This window comes from Lytechinus pictus, chromosome 1 (genome assembly GCF_037042905.1).
Source record: "Lytechinus pictus isolate F3 Inbred chromosome 1, Lp3.0, whole genome shotgun sequence".
In the NCBI taxonomy this organism is placed as follows: Eukaryota; Metazoa; Echinodermata; class Echinoidea; order Temnopleuroida; family Toxopneustidae; genus Lytechinus; species Lytechinus pictus.
Genome location: NC_087245.1, coordinates 10,833,069 through 10,850,372, shown reverse-complemented (window position 1 = coordinate 10,850,372; position 17,304 = coordinate 10,833,069). Strand labels below are relative to the sequence as shown.

Sequence of the window (17,304 nt, the reverse complement as noted above, 5' to 3'; positions counted from 1 at the left end):
GATTAGAACTTTCGATTCAAAGGAGTGTTTGCTCCCAGGGGAGAGATTAGGTGATTAAGGTGCCACAGATTGTATCAATACTGCAGATATAAATGACGGATCGTATATTGCTTGAAGCCTTCGCTATTATTGATGTAGAGTGTTAACATTGTACCAAGAATCTGGTCTGACACTAAAGCGTGCATCAGCATTTCCTCGAGGTTCTAGCGTAAAAATGTGAGAGAAAAAATAGGAAAATTTGGGTGCTCCAAATATATCTCCCCCGATATTTGTCTAGATTGTCTTTGTGCTCATTGTGATTCATTTCATGGAAAAGTATCGTTATTGCAATTATGCCGACGTCAAGAGAAATGATACATAGGCCTAATCTCGTTGCATTTTGCAGGTGAGACTGAGAAATTATTTTTTGTGCTTTAGTGTTAAATTGGTATAATTACCCAAGCTCAAACTTACAGTGCGGCTGAGTAAATAAGTCCCCAGATTTTGAACCACAAGGTCCCGGGTTCAAATCCCACCACATCACTTACGTCCTTCGGCAATTAAGGCGTTCACATAATTATGCCATTCTCCACCCAGATGCAGTTAACGGCTACCAGGTAGGAAGGTAGGAGTTCCTTAAATGCTCAGCCACTTGATCAGAACATGGACTTGATCAGACTAGCCGTGCTGAAGCCGGGTAGTAATAGTTATGCAATACATAGAAACATTGTTTAAAGCTTTATACAAATGTTGCTTATGTTATCTATTTCATTATTGGCTAAATATTTCTCAATGATTAATCGCATCTTTTTCGTATAGTAAGTGCGGGTAATAACAGAAAATAACTGAAACTTATAATTTGTTTTTAAATAAAATTATGCTTTATCACAGATCACATCCTTATAAATCAACAACGAAGGGAATTAAAATGAAAAAAATATATATGATAGAGGTGTCTGAGTTAAATATTAATATCTTCCTTTTATATAAGAATAATTATGATTGATGATAATGATAAAAACAACAGTAATAATAACAATTATAATTATAATAACAATAATTATAATATTAATAATGATAATAATAATAATAATGATAATGATACTAATAATGATAATAATTATAACATAATAATAATACAACAATTACATTTATTTGGTATGTTTTAACCAAGAGGTCGAATACTTAATGAAAAGCATACGACCGGATTGCAATTAAAACACGGACCAATTGTTTTTTGAGCGTATTTTTTATTTATCACCTTTATTCAATGTAAAACAAAGGGAAGTAACATACAATGAAAATAAGTCCAGGTTACTCGATTTAGAACGAAGTACAGGACTAATGATAAAAGATTAATAAATATACAGATAGCACATTATGAACATAACAATTACATAAAACGATTAAAAATTGGTGACTGCAGAAAAGAAAATTGAAACACCTTTCCAATATAAAGGGGAGATAGAAAGAATGAACTTGAAGAAGATATTATAGGAGGTAAGAAAAGTGTGACGAGTGAGAAGAAGGGAAAGGAGAAGCAGGAGGAGCAGCAGCAGGAGAAAAAGAAGTAAGGAAGTGGAATACAAAGTTTTGTGAATAAGATAATATTGCATTTTAGGCATATAATCTATTTCTTTTACACAAAAAGCAGTAGGTTAAAAAGGGAATAATAATGCATGCTATGTTGATTTGACACAATAAGCGATGACAGAAATATTTTCTTATTATACCGAGGGGTTTCAAAATGCACTTGAGCTTAATCATGGAAAAGACAAGCACACTGCCTAATTGTTGGATCCCCATTTTAATAAATCATTAAGGTAGTAATGAATATAATATTAAGCGGAATGAACATCAAAGGGAAGGTCGTATTGAAGGCAAATGAAGAGATTGTATGCTACAGCAACACATTGCTCTGAGTCCATCGTTGCATTAAGAAAAAAGAAAATTTTCCTGCGGATCCCAACGGATCTCATCTCATCACTGATTTTCTTTTCTAAAGCTAGAATTAATCCGGAACCGAATCAGCTGCGAATCTATCCGAATACAGGCAATTATGTGGTTTCGGGAGTATTCTATTCTCCCTCCACGAATACGAGAAAATTCAGAAAGGATTCAGGAACATTCAAATCCACTGGAACCATCCGAATTAGGCCGAATTCGGCTAGATCGGTTCGGAAATATTCGGGGGAAGTCGGTTTTGGTTTAATCCTGGATTTAGATATCTAAGAAAAAGATGCGCATAAATACGATTAGATGCGGATACTTGCAAATCTTACCAGTTGATGCGTTATTTTTCTTTCGATTTGCTTAATCTTCTGGATACTTATGAACACTTGCGGAGAGTTGCGGATATTAACGAACAGATGCGGAAGATTACGAAAAGTTAACGGATCGTTACGAATATTTATGACCAACGTGGTTTCCTCGGAACATCCCCTGCATGCCCAAACAGTATATATTTTGAACTTCATCGAGAAAACAACTTTCCGCGAGTTATGCCTCCCTTCAAACAAGGACTTTTTAAAATTGAATCTGAACTAACTAAAACAAATCAATGTAGACATTATTTCAAATTCAAATAAAAAAAATGGCCAAAAAAAAAACACAAATCGATCATCATGTCAAACATGAGGTTACGAATGAGAAAACTGGAGTGTAAAAATTGTATTTTTACATAAAAGAAAGAAGTTTTAAAAAATAACATAAGCTATGTGCAGAGTATTAGATTGGACAACCGAGTGTGAGAAAAGCCACCAATGAGATGAAATAAAAATGTATTTTTAATGCATAAACGTGCAATAAGAATAATCACACAGTACATTTCTAAAATTCCTTGCCAACAAATTAATGATAAATCTTGAAAGCAAAAAAACTAATCATATCATTAAAAAAAGAATTATAATGAGGATTAGTTTCCGCATCAATTAGAAAGTAATAAACAAGCTAACAAAAAATGTCCTTGGAAATAAGATTGACAATAACCATACATGAAAAGCCCATAATCATGTATTGTTGGTTTCATGAGTAGACTTGCATCTCGTGACTTACTCGTCACATGTGTTTTTACTAATTTATACAAGACAATTATCTTGCCTTATTTATCACATTTTAACATAATATGGGTAAGCACCTCATCATATTTATCACCACAAAACATAATATGCTAAAACGTACAATAATAATCACTTATTCAAAATGTCTTGCCCATACAGGCCCATTGTTTCAGAAGCTTTGATTTTTTGTTTAATTGCATGATTTACATCGCTAGTTTGTTGCTTGTTTTATCTTATCTTATTCAAAAGAGACCTTACTAGATACTATCAACGGTTTTTTTTACATCTTAATAGTAATGCAATTATGTATTCAACAAGAAACATCAATGAATTTTATCTCCGAAATAAATATATATTTTTTGTAGAACTGTTATTAGATGCTAAGGAAGTGTCATATGGAATGATTTGACAAGATAAATTAAAACTTATCCATCTCTGTCGTGATGATAGAAAGTGACTAAGCACCAGTTTATCATTATGATTACTATATTTTTAACATAAATATAAAACATATCTTGTCAACTCTCCATCAACTTAAAAAAAAGTTGAGCCTTTTGTGGTTTTATTTATGTTGCATTGGAATTGTTTAATTACTATTAATTTGTCTGGCTTTTTACTAATACGCTTTGATAGGTCTTTGTCCTTTGCTAATCGCCTACACCCGCTGCATATTGGTTTTCCCCTTTCCTTTCATAATATTAATTTGTAATGTATTAATTGTTTTCTTTTCCTTGTTCACATGTTGCTTGGTCTTTGCTCCTTTTTGATATATGTGAATAAGATTATTTTTTTAGCCCCCCCCCCCCCCCCGATCCCCGAATCAATGTGGTAGGGCCAGGGAAAGGCAGGACGAGTAGTTTGGGTTCCACATCATGGTTCACATGCTATCAAAAGACGCAATTGTCCGCAGCATTCGTACCTGTCCGAAAACGTGCGTAAATGTAAGGATACGGGTACTTGCAGGTAATTGTGAATACTTACGATGGACGTAAATGGACGTAAGTTACTAAGAGTTACGTCTACTTACTAGCAAGCAAGTACCTACGTCCACGCCTACGTCCACTGGTGCGTCCACTTATCGTATCTTGATCATCGTATCAATTCGCTGCGGACGTAACTTAACGTAAGCGACTGTGTGACTGTAGCATTGAAATGCAAAGTTCTGGAGATAAGAATACATAGATAGAGAAAGAGAGACGGGTGGGGGACTATGCAGTACTAAAATCCGATCAACATTTTAGCCTCCGTTAAGGGGTGTCATTTTTTTATGGTAGTTTATTATGTTTTTTAAATAAGCCGTCTACTTCTTGTGCTCCGAAGCGACAACAGGGGGCAATGATATTTAGAATAAAACTAAGATTTCGTAGACAGAAAGGGAGTTGACCAAAACTTCACACATGTAAAGTTTTAGCGAAAAACACACACAGATATGCCCCTCCCCCTGAAGGAACTTTAACAATGACAACCTGATATTATTTCCGATAGCAAAATGATATAATTTGCAACTTGATAATTTCGTCAAATTTCTAGATGAATTCTGCGATTTTGATATATTAATCCTCGTACAATGGGTGTTATCGTTTTCCGATATTCTACCATGACACTATTATGTGTTCATGGTATTCACAATGACAAGCCTTGGTGTAAACGGGAAGAACAAATAATCTGGATAATCATAAAATAAAATAAAAATGGATCAAGTTGTATTAGTAAAATAATAAAGAAAATAGTATAAGAAGAGGTCGGACGGTCATCTAGGTGAAAACATCACCGGTGTAACGATTGCACCTTAATTTTGTATTTATTTAAAAGATCTGCGTGTTGTTTGTGCCTACATTTTTTTATTTAACGTATTCAAACTGGACTTGTTCCTCATACATATTGTTTCGGATAGTGCTTCAGGTTTTGTGCTCTTTTCTTTACCTCGATTCATTTTCATTTAAAACCTTTTTTGGTGGACTTGTGGTTTCTTTTTTAACAAACGAACATCCCATCTTTAAAAATTGTTCCCAGGCCTTTATCATTCTTCTCATGGTAATCTATAATTCTGTCTAACACTGAACAATTGTCTTAATGTATATGACTTTGCAATGTAATGTCGGCTTTTGTTTTGTTAACGAAAATAGTCTTAACGGAACAAAGGAGAACGCTTCACCTAAAAAAAGAAATGTATGGGTTTTTTTTAGGAGGGGGTTATGCAAATCATTGATTGATGGATGGAAAAGAGGGATATGTGGGTATTTGTAGGAATAAATGATACAGAGTCACAGAGAGAGCAAGAGAGAGTGTCAATAGATGTAGACATGAACAAAACAATTATTGTTACTCTACAAAGAGGGTGATGACCCCTCAAATTGCATCAAAAAGACCAGAGATTTCTGATATTTTGCAGTTTATGGCTCAAAGGTCCCCCAGTTCTGAACACCAATTACGGTCACATTTAGTGAGGGCATATTCATGCAATAAATATTCCATGCATAATTGAAGCCTAGTTATAAATCATTGTAGCTTTAATCCTCCTGAGATAATGGGTTTTTTCTACTGCAAATGACACGATCAACTTTCCTATTTTATTCTCCGTTCGGCAATCAATTAATCAACGTATATATCGTGTTTTAATCTTATACTTTATATAACTAAGCATGCTTAGAGAAGGATAATGTTATTTTTTGTCTTTCCTCTGTCCATTTTATTGCCACTATCGTATTCATTTACCTCTATTCTTTGCCCCTTTCATGTTATTTGAATTCCATTTTCCCCCTCTTTTCTTTCACAGACACTTATATGACACATTGTATTGGTGGTGTCGTTAAACCTCAATCAATCAATCCTTTTCTTACAACTACTTTTTCCAGAATTCAGTAGGCATTCATGACTTTAAGACTTCACCTTATCCCATTACATCTATCAATACTTTCATTAACTCTGCATGGATTCGGAAATCATAGGGGAAAATGCATTTTTATTTGGGGGAGGGGGGGGGGGTTGGCAGTAAGATCAGACCCTTTTTTACATAGAATAGCAAAATCGGGATGGATATCAGTTCCGCTTTTCGCCTGTATCTTCTTCAACAGTTTGTCTATTAATGCAGATTTCATCAACGTAGCTAATTAATTCTAATTACATTATCTGTTTTGTCCTATTTTATACTCTCAGTGGATTTTCCATTATTATGTTTAGCAAAATCTTAATCATGGCTGCCATACTTTTGGTGAATCTACGACATTATTTTTGCCTGAAGCTTGTGCTATTGCCTCACGTCCGCCATATAACCCCTATTTCCTGTTTGTATGGACATGCAAGCATTAACGACATTTAATCTCAACATCACCTCTGTGTCCTTTATTCCCCTTTTGTCTTTTATCATCCTTAAAGGAGGAAGAGTTTTCTGGTCACCCATGTCTCATTAATCTACAAGGATTCAGTTTGCCAGAAAGCGTGTTCGAGGCCATCATTCAGTTTCGAATGTGGCGCGCTAATTTTCCTCATCCATTACTTCGAACTAGCCACATTTAGCCCTCAACCTGTTTCCCCCTACTACTCACCCAGATTACCCTGTTTGAGCCGAAACGATCAATAAAATCAGCTGTGCCTGTGATACATTGGAAACTTGTTTTAATCTAGGTTACTCTCTGAATATATTTCTAATTTTGGTTTTGCGAGGGTGGTCATGCTATTTCAAGGTGGAAAGGGTATAATCTTCGACCTTGACTTTTCATGCATAGTAATTGTGAAATGTCAGTATCTTTATGTGTAGACTGACAAAATACCAAAAAGAAAACAGATTTTCTCAAAATCTAGATAAAAATTGATATTCTTTGTCCGATTAACGGATGAAAATGCCAAAGAATTGGAGGGGTGCAATTATATTTTGGAAACAATTGACCAGGTACTACTAGTTGTATTTGTAGTATAGTAGTAGTGGTAGTAGTAGTAGTAATAGTAATAGTAGTAGTAGTAGTCATAGCAGTAGTATTAGAAGTAGGAGTAGTAGTAGTAGTAGTAGTAGTAGTAGTAGTAATAGTAATATGAGTAGTTGTTGCAGTTTTAGAAGTTCAAGAGGTAGACTTAGGTGTGCTTCCAGGTAGGCTGTAACCACTTAAATACGTTTCGATATATCCCCATATATTTTCAAGCACATTAATACAACATGTAACCTCTGAAATATTATTCAGAATATTTTTGTGCTACAGATATTGGCATTAGAAACATCATTGATTGATAGAGAAGTAGGAAAGATCGCTAAAATAATGTTTTCCTAAGACTATGAGTCCACATCTACTCTAGATCACGTGGTATCAAACATGGCTTTATGGGTAAGATGTATTCTCTAGTGTCTGTCCTATACGCTGCCAAAACCTTCATAGCAGTAACCTCAATTGCACTCTGTTAGAATTAATCAGAAGGGATCTCTCACCAATCAATCAGTTTATTTATGGGAATCCCATGATGACAGTATTCATCATCATTTCAATGGAAAAATGAATTTAAATTAGGGTACAGTGAAAATGGCCTGATCTATAGCTTTACTATTTCACCTACATTCTCAGCTTAAAAAGGGTTCCCTGCACATCTCGAGATAAAGATTTTCTTTACTGAGTCCCTCTTGTTGTCTTTCGTAATTCGACTTCATGGACCATCATCATCCTCGTTAATCATGTTCATGTACTTTAGATGAACATCCATAATGTTTAATTCTTTGTTGATCGCATCCTATACTGGCCTTTCCATTCTTACTTTTCTTACGTCAGTGTCTATCCTTTATCAAGAATCACGTTGTGGTAAATTCAAAATATAATCAATGGAATTCAATTTGCGGCATTACCCCTATTCCCGATTCCATCTCCTCAGATCTGACGAAGTTCGGAGCAATTTTATTTCGCAAGAACAAATTTCCAAACACTCATTCTGAACTACTACATCTCACTCCCATGATGTCCAGCATGGTCATCCCTCGTTAACCTTTTCAGGAGAAGACCGCATCCATCCTTCATCAAATAAACTCCTCATCTGTCGCTGGGGACCTTCAAACATGTTTACTCGTCTTAAAGCCGGTAATGCGAGGAGACAAGAGGTTAATAAGTTTCGGCTAATTTGCCCGGGAAAAAAGCGAACGATGATGAGCTATAATTGCCGGGTTCCCAATCAAAGACTGTTTGTAATTCGTACGCTGAGTGGTGTTGAAAGCGTTGCGTTTGACATGATAACAAGTCAGAAATGGATGGCTGATGACGGACTCGACTTTTTAAAAAGGAGGGAAAGATGGGAAAAGTCAAATGATAAATTAAAAACAGCAACATATTGATGAAGGAGGAATAGAAAAGGTGAGATGAGTGAGATTAATCTTCATGTGTGGCCATACTGTACACATTAGCTAGAGAGAAAAAGGGACTAGGATCGGGCAAGTGAATAAACCCTGAACATGATAATGATCAAACACGGCACACGAAGCAATTGAGCATTGGAGAAAATTTGGATGATCGTGACAGGATTATTTGAAGTCAAAGAGTTACACAAGTGATCTAGAAACGTGAAAAAACATAGATGCCTGGCAGCCTGGGGAAAAAAACTTTGACAAGGAAATGAATGATCTCGGAATAAACTGTAGTGAGAAAAGAAAAAAGAAGCAAAGGAGATAACAGGTGGATAAGGAGGAGCATGGGTCCATGGGAGGAGTGAGTGTATTTGTGTATGCAGGTCGGTTTTTGTTGGTTGTTTGTGTTAGATTAATGTGTGTCAGTAGGGGTATGTGACGGTGCTCGCGAGTGAGGGTGTGTGTGTGTGTGGTGTGTATGAGGGTGTACGTGTGTGTGTATTGGCCTGTGGTTGTGTGGGCATGTGGATTGATGAGGGTATGGGGAGGATAATGATATGTAGGATTGTTAGTGGGATTAAATGTTGATAGAAGCTAATGGTTGTCTGTGTTTCATGAATTATTTTAAATGAACGAGTTTACAATCATAAAAGGTGACTTATTTTTCTGGTAATGCTCATTATTCCCACTCTGAGAAAATACAAAAATAAAAAACCGGAAATGCCATATTCATGTGCGTTTGTCCATGGTCTTTATTGAGAGTTAATTCTCATTCTCTATTTATATAGTTCTATTTTAACAGCTTGATAAACGGATAACAAATTGTACATCATGTAAATCATGCTTTATGAGCAATATTGCGAGCGATCTACTAGGAATCAATCAGAGCCGTGTAGTATAAAGTCTAAAATAAAATTAGTGAGAAAAGAACGAAAATTTCCCCCATCCCTCCCTGCTTGACAGACTAGTTCCAACAAAGACCATGGAAAAATGGGAGAATCGAGGGACCTGCAAAATGCTCTGGCGCGATTTTCCTATTTTTCTTCACGACGAAACTCTTTTGCAGTCCCCTCCCCCTAACAACAGAATGACCTCGGGGTATATGGCCTCTGCTAAATATCTTAATAAACAGACCCCTTTATACTTTTCCGCTCAGATTGTGAATAATTCATTTTACCTCCTTTATCAAGTTCAGTACAATCTATTATGTCACTAATTGCTGCGATTATATAATTCTTTTAAACCCAATGCCGCTTTTCAAGACTACTTTTTCCCATGCAGTTTTTTTTACCATCTTCCAGTTTCCCATTCTCCATCTCACCTTGCGTCTCTACTGCGCGCGCTCTCCCCCTCTCTCTTCATGTGCTCTTTGAATAAAAATCTCTCTCAACCTTCATACAACACCCGTCTCCCCCCTCTTTCTCTCTCTCTCTCGTTAACTTTAAGCATTACTTTTTATATCTCTTACTCTCTTTTTATAATAAGAAATATCCATCTCCAATGGGATTTTCGAAACATTAACAAGTGAGTCTGCTAATTGCTCAATTTATACATCATTCTCCTTTCTTGTTTGCATACATTTCAGCATTCAATACTTTGACATCTGTTCACTCATCGTATAGGTTGGCAGCACTAGCGGATCCATGGGGAGCCTGCCCGTGCCCCCCCCCCCCTTGAGAAGCACAATCAAATTTGTAATGTAGAAACTGCTTTAAAACAGAAGTGTGCCCCCCCCCCCTTTGAAAGTGAAGACCCTTTTTTTTTGCTTGTCAATTTCTTTCGTGGACGAAATATCCTTAATTTTAAAACCCCCTTTTTTTGGGGGGGGGCTTGTCAAATTTTTCCTTGGGAAAATGTGCCCCCTCCCTTGGAAAATCCTGGATCCGCTCCTTGTTGACAGGGTATATACTTCATGTTTGACTCTCAACAGTTTATAGAAATAAATGATATGCAATAGAAATACATGTTGAATATTGTGATTTATTTTTCAAAATGCAGAAGAAACCTATTTTACAAGACATCGTTTCAAATATCAACAAGACGAAAGCGCTGTGATATTCACTCCATAGAACCATAAATAGACTCAGTATACGTCAAGACTGGTCAAAACACACAGAGGCCACAGTTAATGAACAAAAAATGGGGCCAATTTCCTAATGCAAACGTATCCTAATCAGAGCCAAATCAATCATGATAGTTAGATGGCCTGGGAAACACAACGTTATACATACATGTACGTGTCTCATTGCCCTATCAAGAGAAAAGAACATCTGTAAAGTCCACGTGGGTTTCTTCCAAGTACTGTTATGACAATGCTGTACATCATGTATTAAAATATATTATTGAACAAGAGAAAAAGCAGAAGGCTCCTACGTCATCAGCTATTTGAAAAGATTATGTAGGCCGTCTTCGTTGAAATAAAATTGGAAATTGGGTCTAATCTATATCAATAACAACTGCTCATGTCGTAATTATTTCGTATATACCCAGATTACGATAAACAAAATTGAGCACAGATTGTTATTTCTAAGTTTTAAATAGACTCCATATACGTAAACAGTTGACATAAATACCTATTGAAGGTGGTTCTTGTCGTGAAACGATTTATTTGAATTTCAATTTAGGTAAATGATCACCCTATAATAAATAAACATAAAAAAGGGAAGTAAATATCAGAATACCACCTATTTTCTTTTAAATGCAACAGGACCATTTCATTTCTATCCGAAGTTTTCAGCATTAACGTTGAAGGTTTTTTCTCATGCATCTAGAAATACTGCAATAATTAGCAATTAATTGTTTATACATACACATGACAGAGAGGAATGGTGTCCTATTTATTCATCAAATTCTAAGACATGAATGTCAATGATATGTACACGTTATCTCACAAACAATTCGATAAAATGTCCTTGAAATACTTTTTCCTGACTTACACATATACATTATGTACCCAAAATAAAGCATCTGATTAAATTGAAATGAATTTTATGATATATTCTATCTCTATTAACACATTTCGTATCTTCACCTTCCGTAGGCTTTTATAACAAGAAATGAACATTTTCTATTCTACAGTGCATATATCAGGATGGGATACACGCACTACCGAACGAGACTATAAGCATTAACTTACATTACATCGAACCTCAAAGCAAAACGATGGTCTGAAAGCATAATATTTATATACATCAAATTCTTTTTAAAAGAAACGTGCAAGCAAAAAAAATTATTGTTACGTAACAACATGTATCAACATTCGGTACTTTTTCCATCTCAATTTCCAATACAGAAATCGTTTCAAACGTTATCCCACTAATATTTATTCCAGCTATAGTTCAACCACAAGGCCTTTCCATTTAACCCAATATTATATCTTACCACTATTCAAATTTCAGAAACCCGCGAACAAACATTAAAGATTATATCGGGGTTTTCCTGATGACAAACCCAGTCTGTTTTTATACAACGCAACATTCTCTTCCATAAACCCATGAAAGTTGTGATATCATACGATATCGGTAGATTTGAATTACACAAGCACCTGATAGATAGATAGTATTGCCGTTATAACAATCTTTTATTCCTTTTCTGCGAAAATAAGACTTCCCTAGTTAATGACGTAAGCAAACTAATTAACATAAGCATTACGAAAATGATTTTTATTCACTTGATATTCAGGCATGTTAAAAACCAGCTTCTACGTTGAGTGTTATCGAGTTAACATTTTTAATTTCTTCTCATATTAAATTCCAAACACATTCTTATGTGACTGGAAAATGCATGACGACCAAATTAACTGATGACATTTTGGTCAATTAAGATATCTTTTATCTGAATTCAGTTACGCCGTGCCTGGTCCTGAATATCATGAATAATGATAATTTGTATTTTACTCCGTACAATACTTTCAATACACACCACGAAAATTCTGGTTTCATAAACGATACGGGTTTCTTACAATATCGGGGCGTCTTCGGAGAGCTTATAATGGACGGGTGGGGGACGTATAGAAGGTACATAACAAAAATCTAATGAGGGAATAAGCCGGTATTACGGTAATTGGCCTCTGGTCCACGGTAATCCATTATCTGCAGAAAATAACAAGAATATGAGGAACAAGTTTAAAACATCAATTTATTCTGGATGACATTGAAGCTAAAGCTATATTTTATACAGGGTTCAGGACTCATTTGTTTCTAGATTAGAGTTTGGCTAACATCAGTAAAGTGACCAAAAATAAGGTAAGTATTGCATGAATATGCATGACATAGCATTTAAAATCTGCACACAATATATCCAATATGCCATCATGGCTATTCAAGTACAGTCATTAATGATAGAAATAATCAATATCAATTATTGAACATTGCTCAATATTAAATAGTGGCAGAAAATCATGCATGAACAAATTTTTTCGTAAAAATAACTAAGCAGCCTTCTCAATGTAATTCAAATTATATACGTTTAATAATATATAACTAAAAATAATACAGTGTTCATTAATCTAAAAGACAGGGACACTTCTTGACCTTCGATTTCTTTCAATGGCGTTGTAATCATTTCTAATTGTGATGATCAGAGGGTCGTTTCATGAAAGAAGTTGTCGGACGTTTTATTAGACAAGTCCCATTTTATCCGAAAGTTACCGTAGGAACAGTGTCTCTCAGCCAATGAACACCAGGGAAAGATGTCAGATCTGACAACTTGTCGGATGAACATATTGATGAAACACTCCCTGGGTGTTCATTGAATATTAACACTTATATTACGAATAGTAAACACAAAACATAATTGCAAATTCTTTCTAAACGTTTACATACATGTAATCTTAAATCAGCATTTTTGTAGTGCGCAATCTCAGACAGACTTTCTTTTGATTGCTTTTTCTTAAAAAAAATACTTTTCAAAAAGATGAAAGATAGAATATCAGTTACTGTAAGAAGAGCTTTAAGGCGCAGTATATACATAAAAAAATCATTTTTTTTTTACAATATTTGATCATAATACCTGGTGGAAATTTAAGGGGGCTAAATGATAACTTCTCATGAGCGTCAATATCATCTTTTCCAAATAAATAAATTACTTTCAAAGAGTTCCAAAGCTATAAACGTGACTGCTGAAGGGCACCGTTATTCAGTGTCACCAATATTACCTTTTAGAAGATAAAACAATTACACCTATCCTTTAAAAAGAGTATTTTTCTAAAAATTTCCCGTAATAATTTTCAGAGTGGGCGATGCGAGCAACCTTCTGCCGCAATAATCGTCCCATTAAGAAAAGCAAATTTGCCGTATATTTGAATGCTGGGATGAATGCAAAATGAATGCTGTGAAGTATCATTATCATTTTCAGTCGCATTTATTGGCACCGTAGCCGCCGGAAAAACATGACTTGGTTTATAAATTTGCACGATTACCAATTTTACATTTAGTCAGCATGCATGACTCAATTCAAGGCCAGCTGATCAAAATTTTTAGGTCAAAGTATTCTAACAAATTAATTGTCAATATCATTTTCTTTGTATGATCATTAGTATTTAAACAAAGCAACTAGAATATACTAGTAATTGTTAAATCATTGGTAAAATGATTCCTATTATTATAGCAGGAGATTGGACTATTAATTAAATTGCCTTGGGTGGAAAATTGCTATTTAATATATATTATTGATTGAGAATAGAGAATATGCAGACTTTACTATCGGAAATTATATAAATGATTGACCTAGTATTTCTCTGATAAAATAATAATAAATCCAATGCCATTAAACTAATTTCTATTCCAATGAAATATTTATGACTTTGATAGGGGAACTATAAATCTAGAGAACCTAATCTCCAGGCACCAATCGTATGTTACTCTTCTAAAATAACATCATCGTTCAAACGATAATGATAATTATTCATTAATGTGGTAAACACAAATCTTGAATGACACAGTTGTCTCATTTAAGAACTTATTAAAATAATTTCTAAATGAATTGTACTATACTATCATTATCACCATCATCATCATTATCAGTCGTACAATTATATTCATCATCATTGTCGTTATCATCACTGATACTTAACACATTTTTACTTTTCCTCTCACCTTCATCATCATAGTCATTATCCTCATTATCTTTGTTGATATCATCATTAAGATTATCAGTGTTCTCAAGCGAGACCTAAAAAAAATCGCAAATTTCGTAAAAAAAACCCAAAACAATGTCCGTAACACGTAAGTCTCATATATGTCCAAAAAAGTATTTTCTCCAGAATAACTTAATACCGTACAATTAGGAGATATTAACCTGTTGTAAAATGTAAAATTCGAATTGCAGGAAGTAAATCATGAATACAGATATATATCAAGTCATAATCCTACAAGAGTTGCAATAAATATGATAATCTTCATTGCAAAAATAGTACTTGTTAAGTTATCTTGATAATTGTTTAATAAAAACGTTTTTAGCATCTATTTCAATCTAGTTGAAAAGGTTTTTGAGACGACATTTACTGCAATTCTGGCAAGTATAGATTTATGAGTTCCTTTCATTGGGTAAAATCGAATTTTACATCATAACAAAGAATTACCGACCGTATCCAACCGTAAACGTATACATGGTATACTCCAAAAAATGTAAATATGGTATCGAATTGTTCTGGAGATGATATACTCTTTTAGGAAATTTATGAGATTATTGTGTTTCGAATATCCCTTTTATCATTACATCGGCGATTTCAGAGGTGTACTTTTTTCTGACTCTATTGGTAGATGTTCAGAGTCGATGTTCATAGACAGACCCCTGTAATATAATGTGTACTTCCCGTTTTGAACGACTAATGCTGAGGCATTATTTCTAGTGTTCTGTGTCTGATACCAAATCTTCAAAGGTTCTTTATTTTTTCTCTCGTAGTTTCATCTGACATTGTCTGAAATAGCATGTGATGGGTAACTCTAAACCGTCATTCCATCTCAGTTCGTGTTCATCCTACCATTATGATACCAAGTATCTCATGTCTTGTAGGTGTCAATTCGTTTAAAGATGTAGAAGAGTTAAAATCGAAAGCGCACTTCGTTGACTTGACATACAGCATATGCATGAAAAGACACCATTCGATACTTACAGTTATCCAACAAAATAACAATGTAATAAGTAAGAACATTTTTAAGACGTAAGTATAAAAGGAACGTCGACATAAAAGTACGTTTCCCCTTTTTTATTTTTTTACTGACTTTGATATTTCCGTTCTGGATTGGGACTTTACTTTCTATTATGGTACATAGGTACTTCTAAAGTGTACATGCTGAAATTTTAGTTTTAAAAACTCTATTTCATGTTACATCTTTTTCATTGCGAGACAGCACCCGAAATGATGCTGCTTATGTATCCCTAATGGCAATTTTAAAGTCATAAACAAATGATTGGTTAATGCTACATGTTTTTCGAACAACCATAACAATACAAAAAAGTATTCTGGCCTGAAATTGATATCAATGAAAATAATATGTAATTAAGAAGTCAAAATATTAAAAGTCTGACCGAAATCGAAATCTTTATTTGAATTATAAATCATTTAATTTTGTATTAAAACAACCTTTCTTGTAAAACATGATGATCTTACTTATTTAATTCTTTTGATGTCTTTTCGGAGAAGAAAAAAACTTTCGCTAGATCACTCTGATATTGAAAGATGTCATGTAGTCCATAGTAACTGTTTTATCCGATATTCATTGAACTCTATGGGTTTTTTAATGTTGAATGTAATTTTTAAGGGGAAGTTCACCCTGAAAGTAAGTTTGTTTGAATAAAAGAATAAAATTATAGAAAAATATAGGTTAAGGTTTGGAGAAAATCCATCAAATGATAAAAGAATTATGTAATATGAATTATTAACATTTTTAAATCATGACGTCATATGTTCGCAGCTGCTCCATTATGATGTAAGATCAACTATTTTTTTAAATTAAACAAGATGAATTAAAATTCTTATTATGGAAGGGGGTATGAGGTGATATATCTACCGGACAAATAAAATCACTTTACATTTTTCGATTAAATAACATTTTTTTAAAACTTATATCACATGGCATACGATGGAGCTGTTCGTCTGTGACGTCCCAAAGTCAACACTAAAAAAACATAACTCCATTATTCTTTGACGGAATTTTCATCAAACTTTCGACACTTTTTTGCTCTATTTTTCTGCTTCTATCAAAACCAACTTATTGCCAGGGTAAAATTGCCCTTGGATCCATTCATATGAATTCCATGACCAGGGTAATCCTTTAAAGTAGATCCATACCTCTTTGAAGTGCCTTTAAGATGTCTGAAAGCTCCAAGTTGTTACTCCGTACTAATTGTTCCAACTTTCTTCGATTTCTGCTGTGTCTGTCAAGAACAACGGTTTGAAAAAAAAATGAATGACCCTCTTTGAGACACAATGAGTTGAATTAATGCTGAAAATTGCTGTTCGACTCTTTGGCCACATCGTGGTTGTGGGAACCACTAACGCGGGCACTTCTGTACAAAGAGAACACGGGGGTTCCAAATCTTAAAATAATGTCGGAATTTTAGTGGCGGAGATGGGTTTTCTCCTGTTTAGAGAATAAAATTTAAATGTATTTGCCAGCAATATAAGATGAATAAAGTCGACGATGTTTGACATTTTCTTTTTCTTTTTTCTATAGAGAGAAAATATAGAAACACTATCAATCATTGTGGAAAACAAAATAAACAACTCATAGCTAATATGGCTATATAATTATTGCCAATAGGTATCACTGTCATTTTAAATACATCATAACACATTCTTAACCCAAATTTATTCAGAGTTTCAGACAAGTTGATTAAAGAGTCGTCTTGGTGCAAGTATTAGTATACAAATGATACACGTCATGGACGTCATTAGTAAGAATTACTCGCATTTACGAGGTACTTTTGTAACAAGTCTGACACATCCAA

At 34.3% G+C, this 17,304-nt stretch overlaps 1 long non-coding RNA gene across 1 annotated transcript; it reads right to left on the bottom strand.

Annotated features, from left to right (window-relative positions):
• Positions 1-10,312: 10,312 nt before the first annotated feature.
• LOC129257811 (uncharacterized) lies at positions 10,313-16,736 on the bottom strand. The gene is made up of 2 exons (XR_008584196.2): positions 16,646-16,736; positions 10,313-12,443 (listed from the first exon to the last, which is right to left on the bottom strand). It is a non-coding gene; the product is annotated as an uncharacterized LOC129257811 (long non-coding RNA).
• Positions 16,737-17,304: the final 568 nt, after the last annotated feature.